Below are 27,342 nucleotides of genomic sequence, written 5' to 3' on the forward strand. Positions count from 1 at the left end.
TACCGGCTGGAGACAAACCCTTATGTTTATGGGCAAATGAGGCCCCTAAGGGTTCCAAGAGCATTCAGTGGGGGAAAGAATGGCCTTTAACAAAAGAAGCTGTGCGTGCAATAAAAGTGGGATCTTCACCTAACGCCATGCATGAAAATTAACTCAAAATGATTCATAGACCTGAATGTGAGCGCTGAAACCCTCAAACTCCAAGGTCTTTAGGGCCTCATCTCAGGTGATGGTTTCTTAGATACGATGCCAAAAACACAAGCAGCAAGAGAAAAACAGGTGAACGAGGACCACATCAAAATTACCAATTTTTGTGCTGCGAATGAGGTCATCGAACAAGTGAAGACACAGCCCAGAGACAGGGGGAAAATGTCAGCAAATCATACACCCGATAACAGACTTGATTCTAGAACAGACCACAAACTCCCACAACTCAACAGGAAAAAGACGAATAAACCCATTTAAAAATGGCCACAGGATTTGAATGCACATTTCTCCAGGGATGCAGCGGTCCCTCCTTCTCTGCAGGGGACACATTCCAAGACCCCCATGGCCGAGACCCCAGACAGCACTCAACCCTGTATGCTCTGTCTTTCCTGTGCTCGGAAGTTGAATATATAAATTAGACGCACGCAGTAGGAGATTAACAACAATAACTAATAATAAAATAGTACAATTGTGACAATAAAGCACGAGAAAAACCACGTGACCATGAGCTGTCTCTCTGCCTCGAGATATCTTACCATACTATACTCACTCTTCTTCCCGTGAGGACGGAAGACGACGAAATGCCCACGTAAGATGACGGTCAGGGTGTGACGCAGGCATGTGGTGAAGCAGAAGGCTACGTTCGGCCTTTTCAAAGTTTTTAATGGAAGTAAAATTCATACGTAATATTAAATGAGTTTCTGCCGTACGGCACGATGATTTGCCGATCACATACACGAAGAAATGCTCACCACGCTAAGCGCGTTACAGTGCGCCTGACAACATTCCCCGTGCCGTACCTTTCACGCCTACTGACTTTGTGGTGACACTGTCAGAAGGACGGTCACCAGCTTCAGGACCACATTTGACTTTGGGTGTCTGAAACCACGGCCGAGGGGGTCCACTGTATACATATAGCCAAAAGCTCAGGAAGAGATACCCAACATCGGTGATCACCAGGGAATGCAAAACCAAAACCGCAGTGAAAACTCACTAGAAGGGATATAATAAACAAGACAGGAAAACAAACGTTGGCGAGGATGTGCAGAAATCGGAACCCTCCCACGCTGCTGGTAGACACGTAAACAGTGCCTGAGCCTGGGTTGGGGGTTTGGGGGGTGAATGGGGATTAAATGCTGATAGGCGTGGAGCTTCTTCTGGGGGAGGGGAAAATATTCTAAATTTAGACTGTGGCGATAATCTGCAACTCTATGAACATACCACTAAGCGCTGAGTAATGTCCATTAAATGGATGAGTTGTGTGGGAAGGGCAGCCAAAGACGCCACCCCACACAGGCCACACCGGCAGACAGAGTGTTCTGAGCTGAAGGCCACGGAGAAGCAGCAGGCACAGGAGGAGCTCTCTGCCCTCCCCGCTTTGCCTAAAAGCAGGACATAAATCTGTACAGGCAGCCTGTGCCCCTCTATACGGGCAGGGAAGGGGGTGAGCCACAGCAGCCCCGAGACGCAGCAGAGGAACGCGGGCTGCAGCTAGCTCCCCTCTCCTGTAGATTCCCTCCACCCCACCCCGCCCCGCTGCTTCCCCCCACCCCACCCCACCCCCCCTGCACTTGCCCCCAACCACCCCCCCCACTGCTTCCCCCCACCCCAACCCCTGCACTTGCCCCTACCCCACCCCACCCCACCTCCCTATACTCGTTCCCATCCCACCTCCCTGCACTTGCCCCCGCCACATGTCGCCGCCCCTAGAAACCCAATGTCCTCCCCGAGTCCTGTCACTTCTCCATGATTTACTGTTGTGCTGTGGACGCACTGTATGAGCGCTTTACCTCTTTGCGTTCTCCATCTCTGGGAGCTCCCGGGCGTGGACTTCTGCTCGTCCCTCTCTGGTTCATCTGTGCTTTGTCGGTCTAACTCAGAGTCCCAGCCAGTGAATGTACAATGTGCAGAGGGAAGGCATTTTCCTCCCCTCAAAAGTATGTGAACTAAACCTCAGCAAGGCGGCTGCAGAAACAGACAAGGCCCAGCCGGCTCCGGAGCCAGCAGAGATGCAGGGGGCTGAGCCACCAGGACCTCACCCTGCCCGGCTGTCCTGCCAGCCCGTCCAGGAGCCCATGGTGAGAAGAGCCAGCCCCCTGCAGGGCTGGTGCACAGCACGCAAGACTTCTAAAAAATGGTTTTCATATAGTCAAAGAAATAAAGGACCTAGATTGCAGTTTTTAATAACATGCTTTTGTGCAGTATTTACTACACTTTCCAACAAATTGTCGGAGCAGCCAAGCAAGGGGGGCGGGGTGGGGGTAACACATGTAGACAGTTACTGCCTTGCCTGGGGCTCTAGGATTTCACTAAATGTGTCGTGGAGAAAAACATGTCCAAATTCAAATTGGAAAGGCCAGTGTGAACTCACAAAAATAGAGCAAATGTGTTTCCCCCGTGACAACAGTGGGCTCGACGACCACTGGGTGTTTCTGAGTCTCTTCTCCCCCCACAGAGGACCCAGGGCACGGGAGTCCACGTTTCCAGGCAGAGAAAGCTCATGGGCGGCCTGGAAGACTGTTGTTCCGGGAGGTCAGACGTTTGCTGAGGGACAAGGCCTGGAGTATGGGGACTCCCCACAATGACACGGTGATGCTGGGTCTCTTCTGGGTCCTTCTCACGACCAGCCCAAGGAGGAGATCAACATGAGACAGATTACAGGAGGGAAAGGAATTCAATTTCGTAGGTAAATATGTATGCGCGGGAGCCCCACGAAGACAGAAGACTCGAACAAGTGACCAAGCAGGCGACTTTCATGCCTTTTAGACAGACGAACGGGGAATTTGTGAACAACTGACAGCGGTTTGGGCTGGGGTCCTAAACAACCGGAGGAGGAGAGGTCTGTTCACACAGCCTCCATCCCTCGATTTCCCACCAGCCTCCTGTGTGGGGAGGGTGCCTCTGGCGGGGGGAGATTCGTCTCCGTGGTCAGGAGGGTGGCGTGAGGGAGGCGGTCGGAGTGTCCTTCCTTCGTGGGCTGTTTCTCCAGCATCTTTAATTCAGAGTTATCAATATGAGGTCATGTATTCTGAACCCCACCAAGGACTAGAGGCTTCTCAAATGTAACGCGTGGAGGGGACCTCCCCCGAGGTTGCCCCTCTCTTGCCCTGTCCCTCTCCTCTCCTCCAGCCTTGAGGTTCATCCAGGAGTCAGACCAAGACCTTTCTGGCCTTGCCTCACAGGCACACCCCCATCCCTGACGTGCTGAGACTGAGCCCCATTCTCGTCTTCGTCCTTGTGGTGGCTGAGCCGGTTCTGTTCGCCCACTGCACCAGCAGCCCCGGCCGTGAGGACAAGCCCGGGGAGGCAGGGAGGCCCTCACGTGGCACCAACACAGGGACAGTCCACGCGGCGGGGTCTGGGGAGGCTGCATGAACGCGGGAAGCGGATCAGACAATGCATAGCTCACTTAACAAGCAGTGCACAAAATGAAAACAACGCAGGACCACACAGACCACCCTGGATAAAGCTTGAAAACAGAATGCGGACCAAGCAAAGCTGTTGACTTTGTGACTTCTATGATACCATTCATGTAAAATTTAGAAAAAAAACACAGTGGATTGTATGCATTAAAATAAGTCTTTTGTTGGGGCGCCTGGGTGGCTCTGTCGGTTAAGCGTCCGACTTCGGCTGAGGTCATGATCTCATGGTTTGTGAGTTCAAGTCCCGCGTCGGGCTCTGTGCTGACAGTTCGGAGCCTGAAGCCTCCTTGGGATTCTGTGTGTCCCTCTCTCTCTGCTCCTGCCCTGCTCATGCTCGCTCTCTCTCTCTCTCTCTCTCTCTCTCTCTCTCAAAAATAAATAAATAAATAAATAAATAAATAAATAAATAAATAACAAAACAAAATAAACAAATGACAAGATTTGCCAGGACAGTTTGGCAGTTGAGGACGCCTGAGAGCACGCTGTCCTGTCACAGTGGTTTGGAATGAAGACAGTGTGGCTTTAGTGCCACTGGACACAGCCTGACCGGTGGGAATTTTCACGTGACAAAGGTCAAGGTCCAGAAACGGAGAGAAAGAATAGTGTTGAGACATCTTCTCAGTTCAAGAATCACACGTTCTCAAAAATTTTGGTATTGATTTAGCATCTACGGGTAAAAAAGTTAAATTATAGAAGTCCTAGAAGAAACCAAGTGAGACTATTTTTATTATCCTCGGGTGGGGAAGTACCGATGTAGACTGCGTGTGTCCCCCCCAAACTCATACACTGAAACCCAACTCACAGTGTGATGACATTCGGAGGTGGGGCCTTCGGGAAGTGGTCATGAGGATGGACCCCAGGAATGGGATTAGTGCCCTTACAAAAGGGACCCCGGAGAGCCCCCCGCCCCATCAGCCACGTGTGAGGGCACATCGAGAAGACAGCCCCCTAGGAACCAGGAGTGGGCTCTCTCCAGACACCCGCTCTGCTGGCGCCTTGGTCCTGGACTTCCAGCCCCCACAGACGTGAGGAAAAAGTCTGCTGTTTATAAGCCCCCCACCCCCCACATTGGTGGCATTTTGTTATAGCAGCTTGAGTGGACTGAGACAAAGTGCTTATAATCAGGATATGAAATATAGAAGCTGCAAAGAAGATAAAAGCATGGGGGCATCTGGCTGGCTCAGTCAGTGGAGTGCGTGACTCTTGATCTCGGGGTTGTAGGTTCAAGCCCCACGACGGGGATATAGATTGCTTAAAAATAAAAATAAAATCTTTAGGGATGCCTGGATGGCTCAGTTGGTTAAGCGTTTGACTCTTGATTTCGGCTCAGGTCATGATCTCACGGTTTGTGAGTTCAAGCCCCACGCCGGGTTTTGCACTGACAACATGGAGCCTGCTTGGGTCTCTCTCTCTCTCTCTCTCTCTCTCTCTCTCTCTGCCCCTACCCCGCTTGTGTTCTCTTTCAAAATAAATAAACATTAAAAAAAATTTTTAAGTGGATGTGTACTATATGACAGCAATGACATCTCTCAAAAAGAAGCACTCAGGTATAAGTGGATGTTTCATCATAGTAAAAACTGTAAGCACCTAAGTGTCCGTCAGACGGGGATTTAAATTAACTACGGCCCCTTAGCACTGCAGAAAACCATGTTAGCGGCTAAAAAGAACGGCAGACCGATGACTCATGTCTTTAGTGGTGCCTGTGCCCTCTTCACCCCAGGCTCCCTGCCCACACACCCCAACGTGACGCGTGCTGGTGGGCCGGTGGGCCCCTGTGTTCTTACTCAAAGTTCACTGGCAAGATCCCTGCGGGGACATGACCTCCATCCGAAGCAACAGTGCAAAATGCCACCAGCCACTGAGCCTTCCCGTGACAAACTTCCACAGGCCACCCTGCGCGAAAAAAAGAACCTACGTTTTGCAAGAGAAATACTTCTATAAAGACTGGGTGGAGGTGGGGTGTGGAAATGATTCGGGGAACCACACAGATGTTCGAAAGTCTCTCACGTACTTGGAGAGGCTGAGATTCTTCACCACAAAATTAAACCCGGTGAGATGGGGACTTGGTGTTCAGTGGGGACAGAGTTTCAGTTCTGAGAGATTTAAGTGTTCTGTGGGCAGATGGCGGGGGTGGCAGCACAGCCGTGTGGATGCACTTAGCGTCTGCACCACAGGCTTGAAAATGGTTACGACGCTAAGTATTATGCTACCTGCATTTTACTGCAAGTAAAAAACTACGACATTATGAGAGGGGCGCCTGGGTGGCTCAGTCGGTCAAGCGTCCGACTTCGGCTCGGGTCATGATCTCCCGGTTCGTGGGTTCGAGCCCCGCGTCGGGCTCTGTGCTGACAGCTCAGGGCCTGGAGCCTGCTTCGGATTCTGTGTCTCCTTCTCTCTCTGCCCCTCCCCTGCTTGCACTCTGTCTCTCTCTCAAAAATAAATAAAGATTAAAAAAAAAATACCTAACATTAAAAAAAAGACATTATGAGAGATGAAAACCTAAAGACAGAGAACGGGCCTGTGACGAGTTCCTGGGGGCTGGTCTTGCTGCTGGTGGCAGCTCAGGAGGAGAAGTGGAAATTGCTCAGTTTCCAGTCTGGGGAGGAGGGAAAGGGGCACACGCCCTGGCGGGTGTCTGCGCAGACCAACAGCTGTCCTGGGACCGGCCGCTGGCCGCACCCCCCTTTCACATAAGTCCTTGTGATCTGAGCCACTCTTGTTGGGGCTTATGTGCACCAAACGCAGCCCCCGACGGTGCATTCCTGGTGCCGGAGGCCAGAACTCGGGTGCCGGGCAGCTCCTGGCAGAGAGCTCTGTGGAGCGGCCTTAGGGGTGATGGAGCACAGCACCACCGGGGGCCTTGCCATCCTGAAGACATAACAAGGAAAAACAGGAGGCTCCTCCCGGGAGGAGGTGCACCCCAGGGACCCCTTCATCAGGGTCCGCGAAGGGGAAGGTGTGTGGGTGACGCCCCAGCACAAGAGGCAATAAGACCGAGCCCCCCGTGTGGCTTCCTGTTCTTCGGCCCCTTGGGAAGTCAGCTTGTGGGCACGAGAGCCGGGGAGCAGGTGCTGGATCCCCCCAGCTCCCTCTGGCCGGAGGCAGGCTGCCTCAGCTGTCCCAAGAGGCGAGAACCACGCGCCCCTCGGGGTGAAGGGCAGAGGAAGGTGTGCCTTTGCTCTTGGTGGTGGACAGGATCACTTATTCCATGGACACAGGAGACGAAAGAATCCTTAGCCGTCCCCACTGGAAGGAGCGTGAAAGCTACAGACCCCCCGGTCGTGGGGGACAGAACAACAGTTTGAGCAGCCAACCTTCCTCTTTCCTTTCCGCGATCAGAAACTTGAGGCCGGAAAGCTAATGTTTATCACTAATTTAGAGACTCATCTGTGAACTTACATGGATGCTCAGCAGTGTAGAGGGGGAAGAATAATTCTCCTTTACCCTCTGAGTTCCTGGCTGAGACCCACCCCTGCAACTAAAGACAGATAAAAACAAGTTTATTCATACGTGAACCTCACGTACACGTGGGAGGGACCCAGCTCCCCGGATGGCCCATGCCGCCTCGTAAAATACCATCAAGGAAGACGCTGGGTGGGGAGGCCGGGATCCAGCACAGCCGGCAAACAGGGCTTGAAGTCGGTGCCTTCCCCACCACTGAGACTCTGCTGAGGTTTGGATTCGCCCTCTTCCTGGTACAGAGAGGGAGCCGGACAGTGGCGATTTCCTTTACAAAAGGCAACTGTCCCCTACAAAGGGGACTCCCAGATCCTCTCTCTGCTGTTTCTCAAAATCGTCCTCGTGTCGAAGAGGCATCTTTTGGGGTGACGTATTCTGCTACCCTTCAGCAAGCTCTAATATCTAGAATAATCCTGGTAGTTTCCCCCAAATAACTATACATTCACTATCACCTATTGTCTGTGTTAAATAACAAAAATTGAGCTGAGTATTTAAAAGATCAAATTGTCTTTACGAAAATTTGTGGATCCACAGCACCCCACCCAGCAAGTGGAGGGGAGCTCTGTGGGACCGCAGAAGAGAAAACATTTTTAACAAGGCAGAGAGGGAGTGGAAGAAAGGAAATTATTAGCAAAGAATGCATTGTTTGGGGCAGGGCCGCCCTTCTGGGGGAGCAGAAGGGGTCTAGCAGTGGACCGCCTAGTGCTGACCAGGAAACTGTGTCCATTGGTTGAAGGTCACATTTCTGGGGTTGGAAACTGCAGCCAGGTTAGATAAGTCCTGGCGTACTGACGAGAGGACCCTGACATAAGTGACTCCATTCTGGGCCTGCGGTTTTCTTTTAACAAGTGTATTTTGTTTTGTCAGGTTTTTAACCGATCTGGTATTTATAGTTCGGTTTCCTCAGTGAATGAAGGCTGTGGTTTTAAGGTCATTGACACCTCCCTGCCCCCCACCCCATACACCAGCTTGTCCCTTCTCTCTTAATTTTCCTTGACAGCTGGGCCCCTGCTTCTTATTTTTTATTTTAAAAAACATTTTTAAGTTTATTTATTTATTTTAAGACAGAGAGAGAGAGACAGCCCAAGTCGGGGAGGAGCAGAGAGGGAGAGAATCCCAAGCAGGCTCCGCACTGTCAGTACAGAGCCCGATGCGAGACTCAGGACTCACAAAAGGTGAGCTCATGACCGGAGCTAAAGCTGAAAGTCAGACACTTAACCCACTGAGCTACCCAGGCGCCCCTGGGCCCGTGCTTCTAAGCTCCAGGCCGAGGAGAAATCACACTCCAGAAAGATGATCTAAAATGTTAGTTTATGATCGTACACATTTTCTATTTGGTTTGACAGAGACCTTTTGAAGCCATAATGTAAACTGTGCTGGCTTCTCCAGCTAGACCCCGGGACCTGCCCTCTGCGGCTCACCTGCTGTCCCCACCCATCTGCGTCCCACATTTTTCCTCAAACTCTTCTGTCCAGCTGATCTCTTACCTCAGAGGACCCACCGGGCACAGCAAGGGAACTGAACGCCACCCCGCCCCCAGCCAAGCACTAGCACCTACCCAGACCAGAGTGAGCTGTGAGCGGGATCCCCACCTGGCACCTGCACAGAAGGACCCTACAGTGACCCACAGAGTGACCGACAGTTCCCTTTACCTCATTATAACCCTAAATTCTTCCCCCCTCCCTCAGGGAAAAGCACAAGCCTCATTTACAGGTACAGTCGTGTTTCCTTAAGAACCACATGACCTTATGCTGGCCTTTGTGTTCAGTGCCGAGGCTTCCCTACCTAAATATTCGTCCTAATCCTAAACAAAGGGGCCCCATCCACCCATGCTCCCGGAGTTATTCTCCACGAGCTCCTTATTTGCTGCAAATAAAGTTTCCTTGCGCGAAGGCTCACCTGCTGTAATGTCCATCTGTGACTCACCAAGGAGTGAACTCAACGCTGGCTGGGTTACACTGGATTATATTAACACATCGATTCCCTTTTCCTATATAAATCTTACTTGATATCCAAAAGAGTCCAACTGTAGAGATCACACGTTGCCTGCAAAGGGGCCCCAAGAATGATGCTCTGAACCGTCCGGGGGATCCAGTTCCTGCTCTGGCCCGCAAGCTGTCTCTGTACTTTGTGGGGGTGAAAACGAAGTCCAGTGTGGGCTTCAGCAGCACCGGAAGAGCCTGTCTGCTTAACTGACGTATCTCCTTAGCGGGGTGACAGTTCTGATGGTGAGTCGTACAAGTGGCAGCGACATTCCTACCCGATTTGTGTTTGTTCATCAATCAATCTAGCTCTGATTTCCTCCCTCCTGTCTGTTTGCAGAAGGTTTTGTTAAAAAATAAAGGGGAAGCAGATGAGCACAAATCCAGTCTTAACCAAGCAAGTAGGCCGAGGTGGAGGAGCCCCGGGGCGAGCTGCAGGGAACCGGCGCCTGTGCCGATGTCCCCACGACACCAGGGGCCAACGGACAGACACGCGTTCCCACCCAGCTCTGACAAAGAAGCGAATTCTTCCCTGCCTACCACTGCCGTCTCCTAAGCGCCGCTTGGCCTGCACCAAAGAAGGAAGGAATTTGGGGGTGAAGCCCCCCTTCCTGCCAAGCACAGACTGGTCACTCCTAGGAACGAAACGAGAAGAAACAAGCGACTTCGGTTTCCTTCCGCAACAAGCCAAAAGTGTCACCTGATCAAACGGTGAGGAGCTGTTTATTCCAGGCCGGGGGGCAGGGGGCAGGGCCCGGCTGCGGTGCTGCAGGGATGCGGGGGTGTGGGACACGCGGGGAACGGAGGGTGCGTGGGTGGAAAACCACCCACGGGAGCCAGCCACGTGGGGGGTTCCGGCAAAACCCGCCCGATGGGATGCTTGCGGCAGGCGGGAACGTGGTCTGACGTCGGGGTGGGGTGAGGGGTCCGCTATCCGCGGGGGGGGGGGGGGGGGGGGGGAATCCGGGCTAAACCGACTCAGCAGGATTCTTTGCCGAGCTCGTCTTCAGGGGCCGAGCAAGGAGCCTGCCTGAAGGTCGGGCACAAGAGTCCCGGTGAAGCAGCAGATTTAAATCCGCAGACACCGCGTGCGCGCGTGTTTAATTTCGGAAGCGGAGGAGGCGGAGACCCGCGTGTTCCCTCCCTCGTGGTCCGGCGACGTGGAACAGCGAGGGCTTGCTGCCCCGGTTGTCCGGGAGTGCCCCAAAACCTGTTCCAGGGACGAACCAGCCCGACAGATGCAAAAATCGAGACGGGAGTGGGGGCGGGGGGACGCACACACTGGTTCTCGGTTCCACCTGCAGGACCCGCGCCGCGTCCCCACGAGGTCCGGCCCCGCGCGCCGTCCCCACCGGGTCCCGCCCCGCGGCCTGAGCTCGGGGACCCCTCTTTTGTCCTCCAACATTTACGGAGCACCCAGTCCGAGCCGGGTCTGGAGTCTCCACTGGCGGGAGCCCGTGCCTGAGAGGGGGACAGGGCCCTGGAAGGGCAGGTGGGGGAAGGGAGGGAGGCGGAAACCTCAGGCTTCCCTCCCTCTTTGACCCCCTCCTCCTCCCTAACCACGGGATAAAGCCTCCTGCTGCTGTGTTTAACCCGGTCGGTTCCCCGCGCCCGGACCCCTGCCGACGCCCCAGGCTTAGCAACAGGAGTTTGGTTCGGTGACTGCATAAACGTTTCCTGCTCTCAGGATGTGCAAGGAGGCCCCCCTTGGCGGCACCACGAGCTTCCCGCCCTTCCCGCCGCCGGCCGTGCGGCCTGCTCTTCCGTATCGTGGGCCCCCACCCGGCCCCCCGGACACTGATGAGCGTGCCCGGCCCCACTGCGAGCTGAGCCTTAGCTCCGCGGGGCAGGAGAGCTGCTTCCGCCCTCCCTGGGGGGCTCTCCCGCTGGGCAGACACTCGAAGGGGCGGCCACCGCGGGGCTCGTGTGGCGTCCGGCCCACAGCCCACCTGTGGGGAGGGGACGGGGCTCAGGAACAGGTGTCCTGGCCCCCGCGGCGGCGGTTTTAGCAGCTTTGTCATGTAGAATCTTCCCCGGACGTCCCGGGAGACACCTTCGCAAATGCGGATTTACCTTCAGCTTTGACGCAAGCGGGGGAGCGGTGGGGAGGGGGGAGGGCGGAGAGCCTGCTTTGGCCTCTGCTGTTTCTCACTTGTCTTCAGCTCGAAATAATCCTTATGCCAAAGTGGCTTATTTGTGGGTGGAGTGTTTTGGTTCCCTACAGCCCTTAATAACCTCAATTAAAAAAAAAAATTTTTTTAACGTTTATTTTTGAGAGAGACAGAGACAGGATCAGAGTGGGTTAGGGGCAGAGAGAGACACACACAGAATCCGAAGCAGGCTCCAGGCTCTGAGCTGTCAGCACAGAGCGCGGGGCTCGAACTCACGAGCTGTGAGATCATGACCTGAGCCGAAGTCGGATGCTCAACCAACTGGGCCACCCAGGCGCCCCAATAACCTCAAATTTTTAATGGTGGCCAGATACGCTGCCCAGGTTGGAGGACAGTCATGGTGACAGGGGTCCGTATGGCACCAGTACTGCAGCGTTTATAATTCCCTCTCTGCGGCACCTGGGTGGCTCAGTCGGTTAAGCATCCTGCTTTGGCTCAGGTCATGATTTCCCGGTTTGTGAGTTTGAGTCTCGAGTGGGGCTCTGTGCTGACAGCTCAGAGCCTGGAGCCTGCTTCGGATTCTGTGTCTCCCCATCTCTCCGCCCCTCCCCTGCTCTCACTGTCTCTCTCTCTCTCAAAAATAAATAAACATTAAAATAAATAAAAATAAAAGGAAATTTCAATCTTGCTGAAACGAACTTTATTCAGTCCCAAACAGAAAGCCGCAGGTGAAGAAAATACTGCATGAACATAATATAGGAGGAAGGGTGAGGACAGAGAAAAGAACTTTGAAAAAACTCTGTTCATTTAAAATGAAACACTACAGGGGCGCCTGGGTGGCGCAGTCGGTTAAGCGTCCGACTTCAGCCAGGTCACCATCTCGCGGTCCGGGAGTTCGAGCCCCGCGTCGGGCTCTGGGCTGATGGCTCAGAGCCTGGAGCCTGTTTCCGATTCTGTGTCTCCCTCTCTCTCTGCCCCTCCCCCGTTCATGCTCTGTCTCTCTCTGTCCCAAAAATAAATAAACGTTGAAAAAAAAAATTAAAAAAAAAATAAAATGAAACACTACAGCCAGTTGCTGGTTAGGTTAATAATATCGGGAGGTCACTGAATGGCATCTCCGAGGGGCACCCCATAAATTACATACCTGCTGTTCATTGGGATTCTGAACACCTTGAGAAATAGAACAAAAAGGTAGTAAATAGTGATGTGGAAATGTTGGGGTTCATAGTGGGTGGTCAAGAAAGAATTCTAAAGACATTTTCCGTGCAGAAAGGAGGTTTTATTAAAGCACGGGGACAGGATCCGTGGGCAGAAAGAGCTGCACTGGGCACAACTGGGGTTGTGAGGGGTGACTGATTAGGTACCCTCAGGTTGGGAGGGGGTCAGGGACAGTGTAAGTCTCTAAGGAATTTTGGAAGCCAGGTTTCCGGGACCTTGAGGGGCTAGCTGCTGTCAGGAAAAGGTCATTTATTACTGTTTCGTAAAAACTCAGTCACGAGATCAGATTTAAATCAGGTGGCCCCACGCTTGGAGGATGATTACCAACATATATCTTGGGGGCAGAGATAAAAGAACTTTACAAAGGAATTTTTATACGTTAAAGTAGATTTACAGGATACCAGAGGTCAGGATAATGTCAACCTAAGGTTGCCTTTTGCCCTCAGCAAAGTGTCATCATCCAGGCAGCTGAGCTCCTACGGGAAGGTCACTTGGCCTGTCCCAAGGCCTTGTCAGTCGGCTGGAGGCATAAGGAAATTCTTTTTTCTTTTGGCTTTGTTTCCCACATCAAATAGCACTACCATTTAGTGCTCCTAGGAGTGATGCCCCTCTCTCCCTGCGAGACACTTGCCTTCTGATCCACTTTAATGTGAGGGGTAGCTTGTAAAGAAATTTTGGAAGAAGCTCGCGTTTAGAGAATAGCTAGGGTTCCAGAGAATGGAATATCATTCGGTGCTGAAAAGACTACAGGCAAGGCTCCATCCAGTTGGGGACGCTGATGGTGGGGAAGCTGCATGGGTGTGTGTGGGGGGGGGGGCTGTGGGAATCCTTTGTACCTTACCCCTAATTTTGTTGTGAATCCACAATGCTCTGAGACAAAGTCTGCTTTTATAAAATATACCGAATATGTAAAAGGATAAACTTTACGGCAAAGAGATAAGGTGCATGGTTCTAATGAAATTGCTTGCTTACAATAAAATATTCAATCAAATAGCATTTTTTTTTACGTTTATTTGTTTTTGAGACGGAGAGAGAGCATGAACAGGGGAGGGTCAGAGAAAGAGGGAGACACAGAACCTGAAACAGGCTCCAGGCTCTGAGCTGTCAGCACAGAGCCCGACGCAGGGCTCGAACTCACAGACTGCAAGATCATGACCTGAGCCGAAGTCGGTCGCCCAACCGACTGAGCCACCCAGGCGCCCCTCAAATAGCATTTTAAAAAATAGTTGGTGCTAGTGATAGTGCCAACAAGATGGGTTTGTATCAGAAATATATCTCTTTGGGAGGCAGTGAGTCTATACGAGAAGGTGGACTATCGGAACCTACAGCAATCATTTCATAAAACATGTAAATCAGGGGACGCCTGCGGGGGCTCAGTCAGTTAAGCCTCAGATTCTGGTTCTTGGCTCAGGTCATGACCTCAGAGTTCCTGAGTTTGAGCCCCACGTTGGGCTCTGTGCTGATAGCGTGGAGTCTGCTTGGGATTCCCGCCCCCCGCCGTGTGTGTGTGTCTCCAAATAAATACATAAACATTAAAAAAAGAGAGAGAAAAAAGAGTGTTATCAAATTAGCACTAAACCCAAATGTGACAGACAACCCCCTGAAAGCACCTCAGAGGCAGAAGGAAACCACTCTGATCTCACCGTGAGATCAGGACGTGAGCCAAAACCAAGAGTCGGATGCTTAACCAACTGAGCCACCCAGGCTCCCCACAACATTGTTTTCTTTCTTTTCGGCCTTTATGGAGGTTTTCTGGGGTGTGAAAAGATTTTGTTCTCAGTTATATCTCTAGACCACTGGGCAGGAACAACCCCCAGCACACCTGCCCCGGAGCACTGCATATGAGGCCAGACGCTTGGCCCACCCCAGGGAGTGCTCCTCTCCCACCACGGAGGCGGCAGGGTCCTCCAGTGGGAGCTCAGGCCAGTTACCAGCAATCGGAATTTCTGGGCTAGGGCTGGGATATCAACATGTTTTGCTTTGGTTTTCACTTCCCAGTAGACTCCAGAGCACACGCACTGCTGAGATTTCCACTCTGGAAGACCAAACAAACCCAACTCTCGCTGGAATTGGAGGCTTCAGCAGAACCATAAGGGAGCCAGGTCTCTAGACTGCCTTCTATTTGGGGAATAATAAGTTGCCATTAATTTAATTTCACGTAACTTAGCTCGCAATGAAAAATCCAAGATAGCTACCGTAAGAAAGCGTAAGGGAAGAAAAAAGTTCCTGAAAAGAAAGCAAAGACTGATGCCACAGATGAGAGGAGAAAAGCAGACAAATGGATTTTTTGTAAGTTCTACGTGACATGGGAGCCCGCGTAAGGAAGTGAAGACCCACGGAAATGGTTAAGCCTGAGTGTTTTTGTGCCAGGTTTGATGAAGAGTGGACAGATCGTGGGGCCACAAGACAGGATGAGGTGGAAGGTCGGTGTAGTAAACCAAAATCAAGGTCTGTTCGTCCAGATTTTTCTCAGCGTTGCTGCTCAGGGCAAACGGAAGGCACCAGTCATTTGAGGGTCTTAAGCCAGCTTCAGGGGAAGGGGAGGTCAGAGAACCCGTCTACCGCCTGTCATTTCTCAAATCCCTTCAGCTTAAAATGTTCAACATGCCCAGGTGTCAAGATACCCTGAGCCCTGTCAGAGGGAATCATGAGTTCAAGCTTTATACTGAAAAATCTAACCATGAGTTAGATTTTTTTCTAACTTTTCAAAGCTTAGAAATCCAATCCAAACTTTGTAAGACTGTGGCCCTGTTAAAGAAAAAAAATTTTCTGATTCTTGTTAAAGACAGGACGATGGCAATAGGTGTCCAGACTGTCAGATACGGGCACTCCCGTGCAGCAAGGACGCTGGGGATGTGCAGCCACAGGTCATGGTCATGTGAGGCCGGTTCAGCCAGAACCCCCTTCTGATCTGTGGATCTTACTGTACCCCAAATTTTCCTTAATACACTAGCTGTAACTGTTGCTGTGGCTAGATTGTAAACTGTTTGTGGGAAGGGGTTGTACATATATTGTCAACACCCGGCATGGTGACCGGTCCCCAAGATGTTTCTCAAATGTAATGAAACTAAACACAAAGACATACATTTCTGGGAAATAAAATAATAGGAAAGAGAAAAAAGAAAAAGAAAAAGAAAAAGAAAGAAAGAAAGAAAGAAAGAAAGAAAGAAAGAAAGAAAGAAAGAAAAAAGAAGTAAATTTAGACTATAGTTGGTTGATTACAAGGCAAAAAGAAAACTCAGGGGACTCATCATGATTTGTTCCTTGGGTCCCGAGGTCCCTTGCCAGCTGGCCTTCTTCTCTGCACTTCGGAGTCTCACCATGTTTGTTTCACATACAATGTCCAGTTGTTTTGGTTGTACTTAGCAGGAGGGACAGGGAAACCACTACGACTCACTCATCATGAAGTGGATTGTTTGAATAGCCTTAATTACTAAAGAAACTGACACCATAATTTAAAACTCTCAATAAAGAAATATTTAGAGCCAAATGGTTTCATTGGAGACTTCTACCAAATGTTTAAAGAATGAACCCTAGGGGTGCCTGGGTGGCTCAGTCAGTTGAGCGTCTGACTTCGGCTCAGATCATGATCTCACGGCTCGTGAGTTCGAGCCCCGCGTCGGGCTCTGTGCTGACAGCCCAGAGCCTGGAGCCTGCTTCCAATTCCGTGTCTCCCTCTCTCTCTGCCCCTAACCCACTCGCTTTCTGTCTCTGTCTCTCTCAAAAATAAATAAACATTAAAAAAAAAATGAGCCCTAATGGTACACAATCTATTCTAGAAAACAGCAGAGGTGAGAACACCTCCCAAATCATTTAATAAAGTTTGTATTACCTTAATACCAAAACCAGATAAAGAAAATACAAAACACGAAACTAAAAAAAAAAAAAAAAAAAAAAATCCACAGACCAATATCCCTTATGAGTAGATGTACAAAAATCCTTAACAAAATATAGCAAATAGAACTCTACAGTGTGCTTAAAAATTGTACACCATGACCTGGTAGTGTTGGTTCCAGGGATGCAAGACTGGTTCAATGTTGGAAAACCAATCAGTGTAATCCACTACTAACAGCTTTAGAAGGAAAAAGAAGGGACACCTGGGTGGCTCAATTGGTTGAGCGCCCAACTTCCACTCGGGTCATGATCTCACCATTCGTGGGTTTGAGCCCTGCGTTGGGTTCTGTGCCGACAGCTCAGAGCCTGGAGCCTGCTTTGGATTCCGTGTCTCCCTCTCTGTCTGCCCCTCCCCGCTCTTGCTCTGTTTCTCTCTCTCTCTCTCTCTCTCTCTCTCTCTCTCTTTCAGAAATAAATAAACATCAAAAAAAATTTTTAAAGGAAAAAGGAAATCGCGTGATCATATCAATCAATGCAGAAAATGATTCTGACAAAATTCAACATCTATTAATGATAAAAAAAATCTCAGAAAAATAGGAGTAAAAGGGAACCTCCTTAGCTTGTATCTTGATAAAAACCTACACGTTGAGGCATCTGCGTGGCTCAGTCGATTAAGGGTCCAGCTCTTGGTTTCGGCTTAGGTCGTGATCTCATGGTTTGTGCATTTGAGCCTCACATCAGGCTCTGTGCTGGGATTCTCCCTTTCTCTCTCTCTCTCTCTCTCTCTCTCTCTCTCTCTCTCTCTCTCTCTCCTTCTCTCTGTGTGTCTATCTGTCTATCAATACCACACAGTCCTGACTGTTAGAACTATAAGTCTTGAAATCAAGTAAACTCATTTTCCTACGTTATTCCTTTAGCTCTTCTAGCTCCCTTGCCTTTCCATATACATTTTAAATTTAACATTTTGTCATATCAATTCTCTCTCTCAAAACAAATAAATACACTTAAAAAAACACCTCCAACTAACATTATACTTAATAATAAAAGACAGCGATTTCCTGTTAAGATCAGGAACAAGGAAAGGATACCCACTCTACTTCTTATTCAGCACCATGTTAGAAGTTCTATGCAGTACATAAGACAAGAAAAGGATTAAAGGCGTACAGATCAGAAAAGAAGAAACAGAACTGTCGCTATCGGTAGATGGTATGATTTCCTACAGAGAAAATCACGTATTAAAAAACCTCCTAGAATTAATACAAAAGTCAACTGTATTTCTATCTACTAAGCATGTGGACACAATACTACTCAAAATCACTCAAAAAAATATGTAGGTGAACATCTAACAAAACATTATAGGATCTGTATGGTAAAAACTACATTATGCCAATGAAAGAAATAAAAGACCTAAATAAGCGGAGAGACATACCTGTTAACAGATCAGAGAATTTGACAAAATGGCAACTCTACCCAAATCGATACACAAGTTTCATGAAATTCCTACCAAAATCCCAGCAAGATAATTTGCAGATATACACAAGTTCATTCTAAAATTTATATGGAAAGGCAAAAGAGCTAGAATAGTGAAAGGAGTAAAGTAGGAAAATAAGTTTACTTGATTTCCAGACTTAGAGTTCAACAACCAAGACTGTGTGTGTGGTATTGAGAGAGAGACAGATCGACAGAGCATAATAAAGAACGCAGGGATAGATTCACACACCTACACCCAAATAACTTTCCATGAAAGTATGAGAGCAATTCAATAGACAAAAAATAACCTCTTCAACACACAAGGCTGGAGCCACTGGAGAGCCATGAGGGGAAAAAAACCCAAAATGACTCTGAAACTAAGTCTCACACCATATAGAAAATGCCTTCAGAGTGGATCAAAGATTTGAATGTAAAATGTAAAGCTATAGAACTTTTAGAAGAAGATCATAAGAGAAAATCTGCAGGGTCTGGGGCAAGGCACAGAGTTCTTAGACTGGACACCAAAAGCACTGCCCACGTAAGGAAAAATTGCACGAAGTGTGTATTAGCCCCGTAGAGCTACCACAGCAAATTCCCACTATCTGGGCGGCTTAAGAGAGCAGCAGTCTATTCTCACAGTTCTGGGGCCAGAAGTCCGAAATCCAAGCGTTGGCAGGGTCCCGGTTCTCCCCAAGTCTCTAGGGAAGGATGCTTCCTGCTTCTTCCGGTTGTGGCGACTGCCATCCATCTATGGCTTGTGGACACATCGCTTCATTCTCATCCTCTTTCTTCACGTGTCTCTCTCTGTACATGAACACCAGTCTCGAATTTAAGATCCACCTCAATCCGGTACGACCTCACCTTAACTTGATCACGTTGGCAAAGACTCTGTTTCCAAATGAGGGCACGTTCACCAGTACCGAGGTTAGGACCTCGGTGTATCTCTTTCCAGGGACACACAATTAGACCGCATGAAAATTAAAACCTCTTTTTCTGCTAAAGAGTCTGCTAAGAGGGTTAAAAGACAAGCTGCAGAATGGGAGGGAATATTTAGAAACCACATATTCAGAAAAAGAGTAGTACCTAAAATACATAAAGAACTCATAGAACAACGATTTAAAAAACGCAAATAATCTAACCAGAAAATGGGTGAAGTCATCAAGAGACATTTCACCAAAGAGATGTATGGATGACAAACAAGTATGTGAAAAGATGCCGTGATGGTTAATTTTAAAGATGCTTCGCTAAGCTGTGTTATAGGCTGAAGCGAGCACCCTCCCCCCATCACCACCAAATTCACACACTGCAGTTCTATTCCCCAGGACCTCAGACTGTGACTATATCTGGAGATGAGGCCTTTAAAGAGGTGATTAGCTTAAAATGAGGCCATTAGGGTGAGTCCTAATCCAATCAGACTGGTATTCCTATAAGAGGAGAGAGTCTGGACACACCCCAGGCCACACCAGAGGCCCGCGCACAGAGGGAGGCCACCTGCAGGCCAGGGAGAGGGGTCTCCGGAGAAACCAACTTGCTGACGCTTTGATCTTGGACCTCTAGCCTCCAGAACTGTGAGAAAATAAATTCCTGATGTTAAAGCTGCCCAGCCTGTGGCATTTCTTATGTCAGCCCTAGCAAATAAATACCCCATCAGACCCAGATATTTGGTCAAACACCAGTCTAGACGTCTCTGTGAAGGTATAATTTAGATGACATTAACATTTAACTGAGCAGACTTTGAGTAAGTGAGATTGTCCTCCATGATGTGGGTGGGCCTTATCCAATCGGTTGAAGGCCTTAAGAGAAATAGACGGAGGCTGCCCAAGGAGGTGGGAATTCTGCCTCCGGACAGAATTTGGCCTCAGACTGCAACATTGACTCTCGTGTGGGTCTCCAGCCTGCCCTACAGATTTTGGAACTGCCAGCCCCACACTTGTAAGAACCAATTCCTTAAGATAAAGACATCATTAAGTACATATTTGTGTTGGTGCTATTTCTCTGGAGAGCCCTGGCTAATACAGATGCACGGCATAATCAACCATTAGGGAAACTGACCTTAAAGCCACAGGGGGCTGTCAATGCACACCTGTCAGAATGGCCATCATAAGACACTGACCACATCTAACAATGGTGAGGATGAGGAGAAAAAGGATCGCTCACACAGGGCTGGCGGGGAGGGAGAGTGGTAGGGCCACTCTGGAAAACCGTTTGGCAGTTTCTTAAAACAACTTAAACCACAGGTTTTATGCAGTATCTGTACTCCCCGGCATTTGTTCAGAGAGATGAAGACTTATGTCACTCAGAAACCTGCACATGAATGTTTATGGCCACTTTTCTCATAACAGACAAAAACTGGGAACAACCCAGATGTCTCCAATGCTTGAATGGTCAGATGAGCTGCAGTGTTTCCATCCCCTGGAGCTCTACTTAGCAGTCACAAGGAACGGAGTATTTCAGCGACCTGGGGGTAACTCCCAGGAGATGGGCCAAAGGAAAAAGACGCTCAATACCAAAATGATAGGTACTGTGTGATTCCATTTATATGATGTTCTTGACACGAGAAATTATCAAAATGCAAAAGCAAATTAGTGGTTGCCAGGGGTTGGGAAGGGGTTAGGGGTGGGAGGGAAGTGAGAGTGGCCACAAAAAAGGAAACAAGGGGAATCCTGGTGGGATGGGAATGTTCTGAATCTTGACCGTACCAACGTCGATGTCCTGATTTTGATATTATACTATGGTCTTGCAACATGTTACCTTGGGGGGAAATGAGGTCTCTCTGTGTTCTTTCTCTCTCTCTCTCTGTTTTTTTAGAGAAAAGGAGGGAGAGAGAGAGAGAGAGAGAGAGAGAGCGAGAGAGAGCATGCGCACACTAGGAGGGGAGGGGCAGACAGAGAGGGAGAGAGCGAGAATCTTAAGCAGGCTTTGCACCATCAGCACAGAGCCTGATGCAGGGCTTGAACCCACGAACTGTGAGATCATGACCTGAGCGGAAATCAAGAGTCAGACACTCAACCCTCTGACCCACCTGGGCACTCTCTGTTACTTCTCATAATTGCATTTCAATCTAAAATTGTTTCAAAATAAAAATAAGATATATAATTACATATATATATAAGATATACATAAGAGATATATATAACATATATATATAAGATGTATATAAGATATATATATATATAAGATATATAACACAATTTTAAAATGGGCCAACAAGTTGAATCAACCTTCTTCTAAAGATGATATACAAATGACCAATAAGCCCATGAAAGATGTTCAACATCATTGGCCATCAGGGAAATGCACGCCCACACCACGAGACACCGCTTCACACCCACAGGGATGGCTATAATCAAAGACGTACTACACCAGGTGTTGTGGGGACGTGGAGACACTGGCCCCTCGTCCACTGCTCGTCCACTTCTTGGCCCTCCAGGAAGGTCCCGGAGGACTGGCCATGGATGGACCACAACAGGAGTGTTCTCTTTCTCGGAAGAGTGGGGTAATGGCACAGACTTTATCCTCTGCCTCACCCAACCAGACAACAGACCAAATATAGGAAACAACTCTGCCAACCAGTGGCCCCTGGGTTACCGCCTAGAGAGTTTGATGGCCGTAGAACCGGGAGGGGCCCCAGGTGTCACCAGGGAGTGGTGGAACCCTGAGATTGGGGTGGCCAAGGGAGTTGGGCTTCACAGGGGAGCGTGCTGTGGAGGAGAGATCACAGACAACTCTGGGAATCTGTCTGCAGAGACTTGACCTGGTTCTGGTAAGTGCGAGTACCTGAGGGGACGGAGGCCAGAGAAAGATCAGTCATGTGGAGCAGCCCTCAGGCTCATACAGTCGAGGGCAACTCACGTTCCACCAGTCAGACTGGAAAGACTCCCCAAAACAGCGTGTTGAAAAAGGGTATTGTTTTAGCAGTGGGGACTGATTAGTTCCAGAGTAAACAAGTCTCAGAAGGGCCAAATCCTTTCCAGCATCTTCGATAGAATATTCAAAGGGATACAAAAACCCAAAACAAAAACAAAAAAAAACAAAACCCAAACCCTGTACCCAAGGACATATTTATGATATCTGTCATGCAATAAAATATTACCAAATATGCAAAGAAGCAGGAAAATAGAACTCATGGTTAGTAGAAAAATCAATCAATAGAGACAGATCCAGAAAGGTGCCAACGTTAGAAGTAGAAGACGAGGGTGTTACGACAGCTGAGATCAATATTTTCCAAACGTGCAAGTGGTGGGAAGGAACGCATGTGTACAAAAGAGATATAGAAAAAAGGACCTGAATAGAAAGATCTTCAAGAAACGAAAATACAAGTCTAAGATGAAAACTACCCCGATGGGATTCACAGCATCTTAGACAACTCAGAGGAAAGGTTAGCCAAGACGGAGCGATGGAAACCGTCCAAAATGCAACCACACTGAGTCGCGGGGCACGAAAGTGGCCTAATATTTTTGTATGGAGGGAGGGGATTCGATGAACACTCTAAACCCAGAGTTCAAACAAACAAGCAGGAACAAAAAACAGAGCTCAACAACCCCAAGCAGAAGGAACATGAGGAGAATGACTCGAAGCCATATTCTAAGAACATTGCTCAAAGCGAGTGATGAGGGACAATCTCCCTAGTATCGGGAAACATCGATGCACTGGGGGCAGAAAGGTGACCGTGGTGCGGCGGCCGGTGGCCCTGGGACCCTGTGCCTGGAATGCCTGTCCGTCCCCCTTCTCCTCCAGGGCCCAGCTCAGAGCCGGCTCTGGTGAGGGGCACGGACTCCAGACTCGAGGCTGCCGAGGTCCGTCTTAACTCTCCGTGCCTGTGCCTCTAGACCATCTGGGGAGATGAGTGCTTGGACAGGACGGGGGGGGGGGGGGGGGGGGGGGGGGGGGGAGGGGGGAAAAGGTCGGTGAAATACTCTGAGACAGGCCTGGTGATGGAACCAAAGGCACACTGATTTGTTAGGTTTTAATATCAGGTGAACGGGCCGTCACAGGAGAAAAGTGACTGTCCCGAAGGGCAGTCAGATGCGAGCGCTTCTGTGTGTCTTGATAGGGACAGGGGAGGGGACACGTTTTTTAGGAAGGATGACTGGGCCCTAGGAAGAAAAGATGGCACATGTAATACTGTCAGAAACAAAACAAACAGGGCCCCAGATGGTGTCACGACACTGGGGCTTAACACCCAAACTTGCTGTGGGCTCGACCTCCCCCAATCTTAACCGGCCAGTGAGGAATGTTCTGCATGGCACCAGTGAGGTGATCTGCCCCCTGGGCCCTTGCCATCCCCCAGATCTTCAGGATGAGACCCTCGCCCTTCCCCTTAGAGGACCGTGACCTTGCCTGCAACAGTCCTTTCTTCCTTGGGCAAATAGTTCCGCCCCTTTTCTGCCTACACGATGCTTCCCGGTGGCACAGCTCCCCAGAGGTGCCCTCTGCCTGCTAGGTGGCCGCTGCCTGGTTCCTGAGTGCAGTAAGAAAGCCAAGGAGACCTTGAAACTTACTGGGTTGCATTTTTGTTCTTTAACAACAGTTTCGGACAAAGTCTGTCCGGCTGTGGTGGTGGCTTCTGGTGTCCCCTGCTCTGATCAGAGCCAGCCTTGCTGGTGGATGGCCTCTTAGGATGGAGGGCAGCTGTCCTCCCCTGGGAGTCCCTGTCCTCAGGCTGAGGAGCAGGGGTTCAGAGAAAGCCTCTCCCGGTGTTTGCATTTTTTCAAGTGCCTTCATCTCAAAATAATCAATATTCCGAAGAGGCATATTTTTGGGTGGTGTGTCCTGACTCCTCCGAGAGACCTTTGAATTTGTGTGTGCACAGTTAGGGCCTCAGGAAGCACAGGATCCAAGAACGGTCACTTAAATATCTTACGGCCACAGAACGGCAGAATGCCGAATGCAGAGAGGTTAGCTACTGTCTTAAAGGGAAGTCTGCAGATGGTTATCTACCACATAGAACCTGAATCATTGGAATGTGGGCTGGGCTGCCCTTTGGCTCAGAAATATGTTTCTCGCATGGAACGGAGGGATTGGACACGCCTGGGAAGGCGTCCTCACCCACTCACGGCTTTGCTCCCGTCACCTGTGCCAGGCCACACACTCGTGTCTCTGGTGTGTAAATGTATTTCTTTCTTTCTTTTTATAAATTTTTTTGAATGGTTATTTATTTTTGAGAGAGAGAGAGAGAGAGAGAGAGAGAGAGAGAGAGAGAGGTAGAGCATGAGCGGGGGAGGGGCAGAGAGAGAGGGAGACACAGAATCTGAAGCAGGCTCCAGGCTCCGAGCTGTCAGCACAGAGCCAGACATGGGGCTCGAACTCAAGAGCCATGAGATCACGACCTGAGCTGAAGTCGGATGCTCAACCGACTGAGCCACGGAGGCGCCCCTAAATGTATTTCATTCTAGGAAGATTTGAGAGTAGGTGTGGACCTGCTGACATTAATCGAACACACAGCATTCATATTTTTGTGCGTAGTTGGCATTTAAAGTATTTTTAAAGTGTAAGGATCTGGGGGCACAACGGTCTTGTGATTTCAGTCTAAAATGTGAAAACAACTGAAAGGACTTTTTATTTTAAAAGGTGATCTTTCTCTTCATAAACATTATCAGATCATTTGCAAGAATCTACAGTGTATGAATTTGTGAAGGTTGCTGACTACCCTGCTTGTACACTCTCTCTCTCAAAAACCAAATAATAAATAAAACTTAAAAAAAAAAGTGTTTTAACAAAATGAGGGCCACATCTGTCCTTTCTTATCAAGAAAGAGTTGGACACAGAGTGCAGCTGTTGATCTGCAGTCCTGGGGGAGGGGCTGGGAGCAGCCTCCCCCCACAGAGGGTCCTGCTCCCCGCAGGGGAGGTGGCCCAGGGCAGCCGAGGAATGATTTGCCTTTTGCTGCTCCAAGAAGAGGGGCCAGCTGACATTTGCTCTTGAGAACCAGAATTTATCTCCCTTAGGAGGATTTTTAAAATAATCCCTACACCCAATGTGGGGCTTGAACTCATGACTTGGAGACCAAGAGACACAGGTTCTGCCGACTGAGCCAGCCCAGAGCCTCTCCTGGGCATACTGAAAGCTTTTCCTCTTAGTGTTCATTGCCTTCTGGTCAATAACAAAACTCAACCTAGCAAATCTGAAGATGTAAGTGGCTTAGTTTTTTATTCTTATTAATTTTATTTTTTAAAATTTACATCCAAATTTGTTAGCATACAGTGAAACAATGATTTCAGTACATTCCTTAATGTCCCTTACCCATTTAGCCTAGCCCATCCCCCCTCCCACAACCCCTCCAGTAACCCTCAGTTTGTTCTCCATATTTACAAGTCTCTTCTGTTTTGTCCCCCTCCCTGTTTTTATATTATTTGTTTCCCTTCCCTTATGTTCATGTTTTTGTCCCTTAAAGTCCTCATATGAGTGAGGTCATATGATTTTTGTCTTTCTCTGACTGATTTCACTTAGCATAATACCCTCCAGTTCCATCCTCGTAGCTGCAAATGGCAAGATTTCATTCTTTTTGATTGCCGAGTAATACTCCATTGTATAGATATACCACTCTTCTTTATCCATTCATCCATCCAAGAGCATTTGGGCTCTTTCCATACTTTGGCTATTGTCGGTAGTGCTACCATAATCATGGGGGCACACGTGTCCCTTCGAAACAGCACACCTGTATCCCGTGGATAAATGCCTAGTAGCACAATTGCTGGGTCATAGGGTAGTTCTATTTTTTAGTTTTTTGAGGAACCTCCATACTGTTTTCCAGAGTGTCTGCACCAGCTTGCATTCCCATAAGTGGCTTTATTTTTTAACGTCTATTTATTTTGAATTTTAAATTTAAATTTTTTTTCAACGTTTATTTATTTTTGGGACAGAGAGAAACAGAGCATGAACGGGGGAGGGGCAGAGAGAGAGGGAGACACAGAATCGGAAGCAGGCTCCAGGCTCTGAGCCATCAGCCCAGAGCCTGACGCGGGGCTCGAACTCCCGGACCGCGAGATCGTGACCTGGCTGAAGTCGGACGCTTAACCAACTGCGCCACCCAGGAGCCCCACGTCTATTTATTTTAGAGAGAGAGAGAGAGAGAGAGAGAGAGAGAGAGAGAGAGAGAGAGAGAGAGATTGCAAGCAGGGGAGGGGCAGAGGGAGTGGAAGAGTCCCAACTTGAGGTTCAAACTCACAAACCATGAACTCACGACCTGAGCTGAAATCAAGAGTTGATGCTTAACCGACTGATCCACCCAGGTGGCTTTATTTTATTCTATTTTATATTTATTTATTTATTATTTATTCACTTATTTATTAAATGAATCGGCAACGGCCAACACCCGTCCTAGGGCATAGAGTGTCGGTGTGCAGAGCCGTGAAAGGTTGTAGGTAGAGGTGGGGACAAAAAACCCTCTGCAGAAGAAAAGGACTGTTGCACAGGAGGCTGACTGCAGGGGGAGGGCAAGGGGTCATCCTCTCCAGGTGGCAGACTCCCTGGCCACTGGAAAAGCACACGTCCTGAGTGGTGGGTGAGGTCCAGTCCACAGGAGGGGACGTTGAAAGGGCAGTGAAGATTAGGTATCAGCCCTGGTTTGGGGACTCGGTCAAAGTGACACCATTTTGGGCCTACGGGTTTCCTAACACTGGCTCCCGCAACATCACCATGGGCACGGCGGCATTGCAAGTGCGCGAGCTGGATTAATCATACTGAATTGAGCTGACGTCAAAGGCGGAGGGAAAAAGCCGTCCTCCGCCAGACTTTCACGTCCTGATGCGCTCATTCGGGGCACATTCGCACGCGGGGATGTGTGTTCAGAAGGCTTTCAGCTGTGGATCACACGTGCTAGGAATTCATCTGTTTAGAACATTTGAACCTCCTCGCCTCAAGGGAGGGGGGATCCGAAGAACTGAAGAGAACAAAATTCTTGGCTTTTGATTTACCAAGTGGGCTTCTCAAGGCAGAGGTTGTAGTTTGAGGCAGAAACGGGAAGTGTTCGAGCCGGGTTTGAGACTCAAATGCCAGTCCCTAAGGACACCTGGGATTTGGGGATGTGGCAAGAGCAAATGAGGACAGCCCTGCCCTCCTGAGATCAAGTGCTCTCCTCCTCCCAGGCCGAGAAGTCTGGTGATGCCGCGAAGGATGGAGACCCTGAGAGTCAGGGGTGGGACAGATCACGGGGGGAGGAGCCTCTCCCTGTTGGTCTTGTCCTGGCCTCGGGCTGCATGCCAGAGAGGTTACCCTGGACGTGTGTTGTCCTCTGGAATGCCAGTGCTCACTGTGTGTGCCCAGACTTTGCTCAGCCTCTCTGGGTCACCCTCACACCCAGAAGAGGTGTGGTGAGGCCCAGCATCATGCCTGGCAGGGACACTCACCTCACACACTGAAACTGAAGTTGGTGGAAGGCCAGCCTTGAAGGCACATTGTGAAAATAACTTGCTGAGGGTCATTGTTTGCTAGCACTGTGGCTCCACAGATTTAATCTCACCCATTGTGTGCTTATTACTCCCATTTTTAAATTAAAAAAGGGAGCCTTTATGTCCTTGAGGCCAATAAGGCCAGGGAAGAGGGTGCGGGGCTCTTTGCTCCAGCCTAGTAAACAAGGTGTGCCCCCAAGGGCCAGGGACAACACACACGTGCACCACTCCAGACCCTAGGGAAAGCTTG

The 27,342-nt window shown here is 49.4% G+C and overlaps 1 long non-coding RNA gene across 1 annotated transcript in view; it reads right to left on the minus strand.

Annotated features, from left to right (window-relative positions):
• Window positions 1-3,962: 3,962 nt before the first annotated feature.
• LOC111557583 overlaps window positions 3,963-27,342 on the minus strand; it is a 32,373-nt gene continuing 8,993 nt past the window's right edge. The window contains exons 2-3 of the long non-coding RNA XR_006588613.1: window positions 5,414-5,522; window positions 3,963-4,296 (exon numbers count right to left, since the gene is read on the minus strand). This is a non-coding gene — a long non-coding RNA (uncharacterized LOC111557583). The remainder of the gene's footprint in view (window positions 4,297-5,413; window positions 5,523-27,342) is intronic.

Source organism: Felis catus, chromosome D4 (assembly GCF_018350175.1).
Source record: "Felis catus isolate Fca126 chromosome D4, F.catus_Fca126_mat1.0, whole genome shotgun sequence".
Classification (NCBI taxonomy): Eukaryota; Metazoa; Chordata; class Mammalia; order Carnivora; family Felidae; genus Felis; species Felis catus.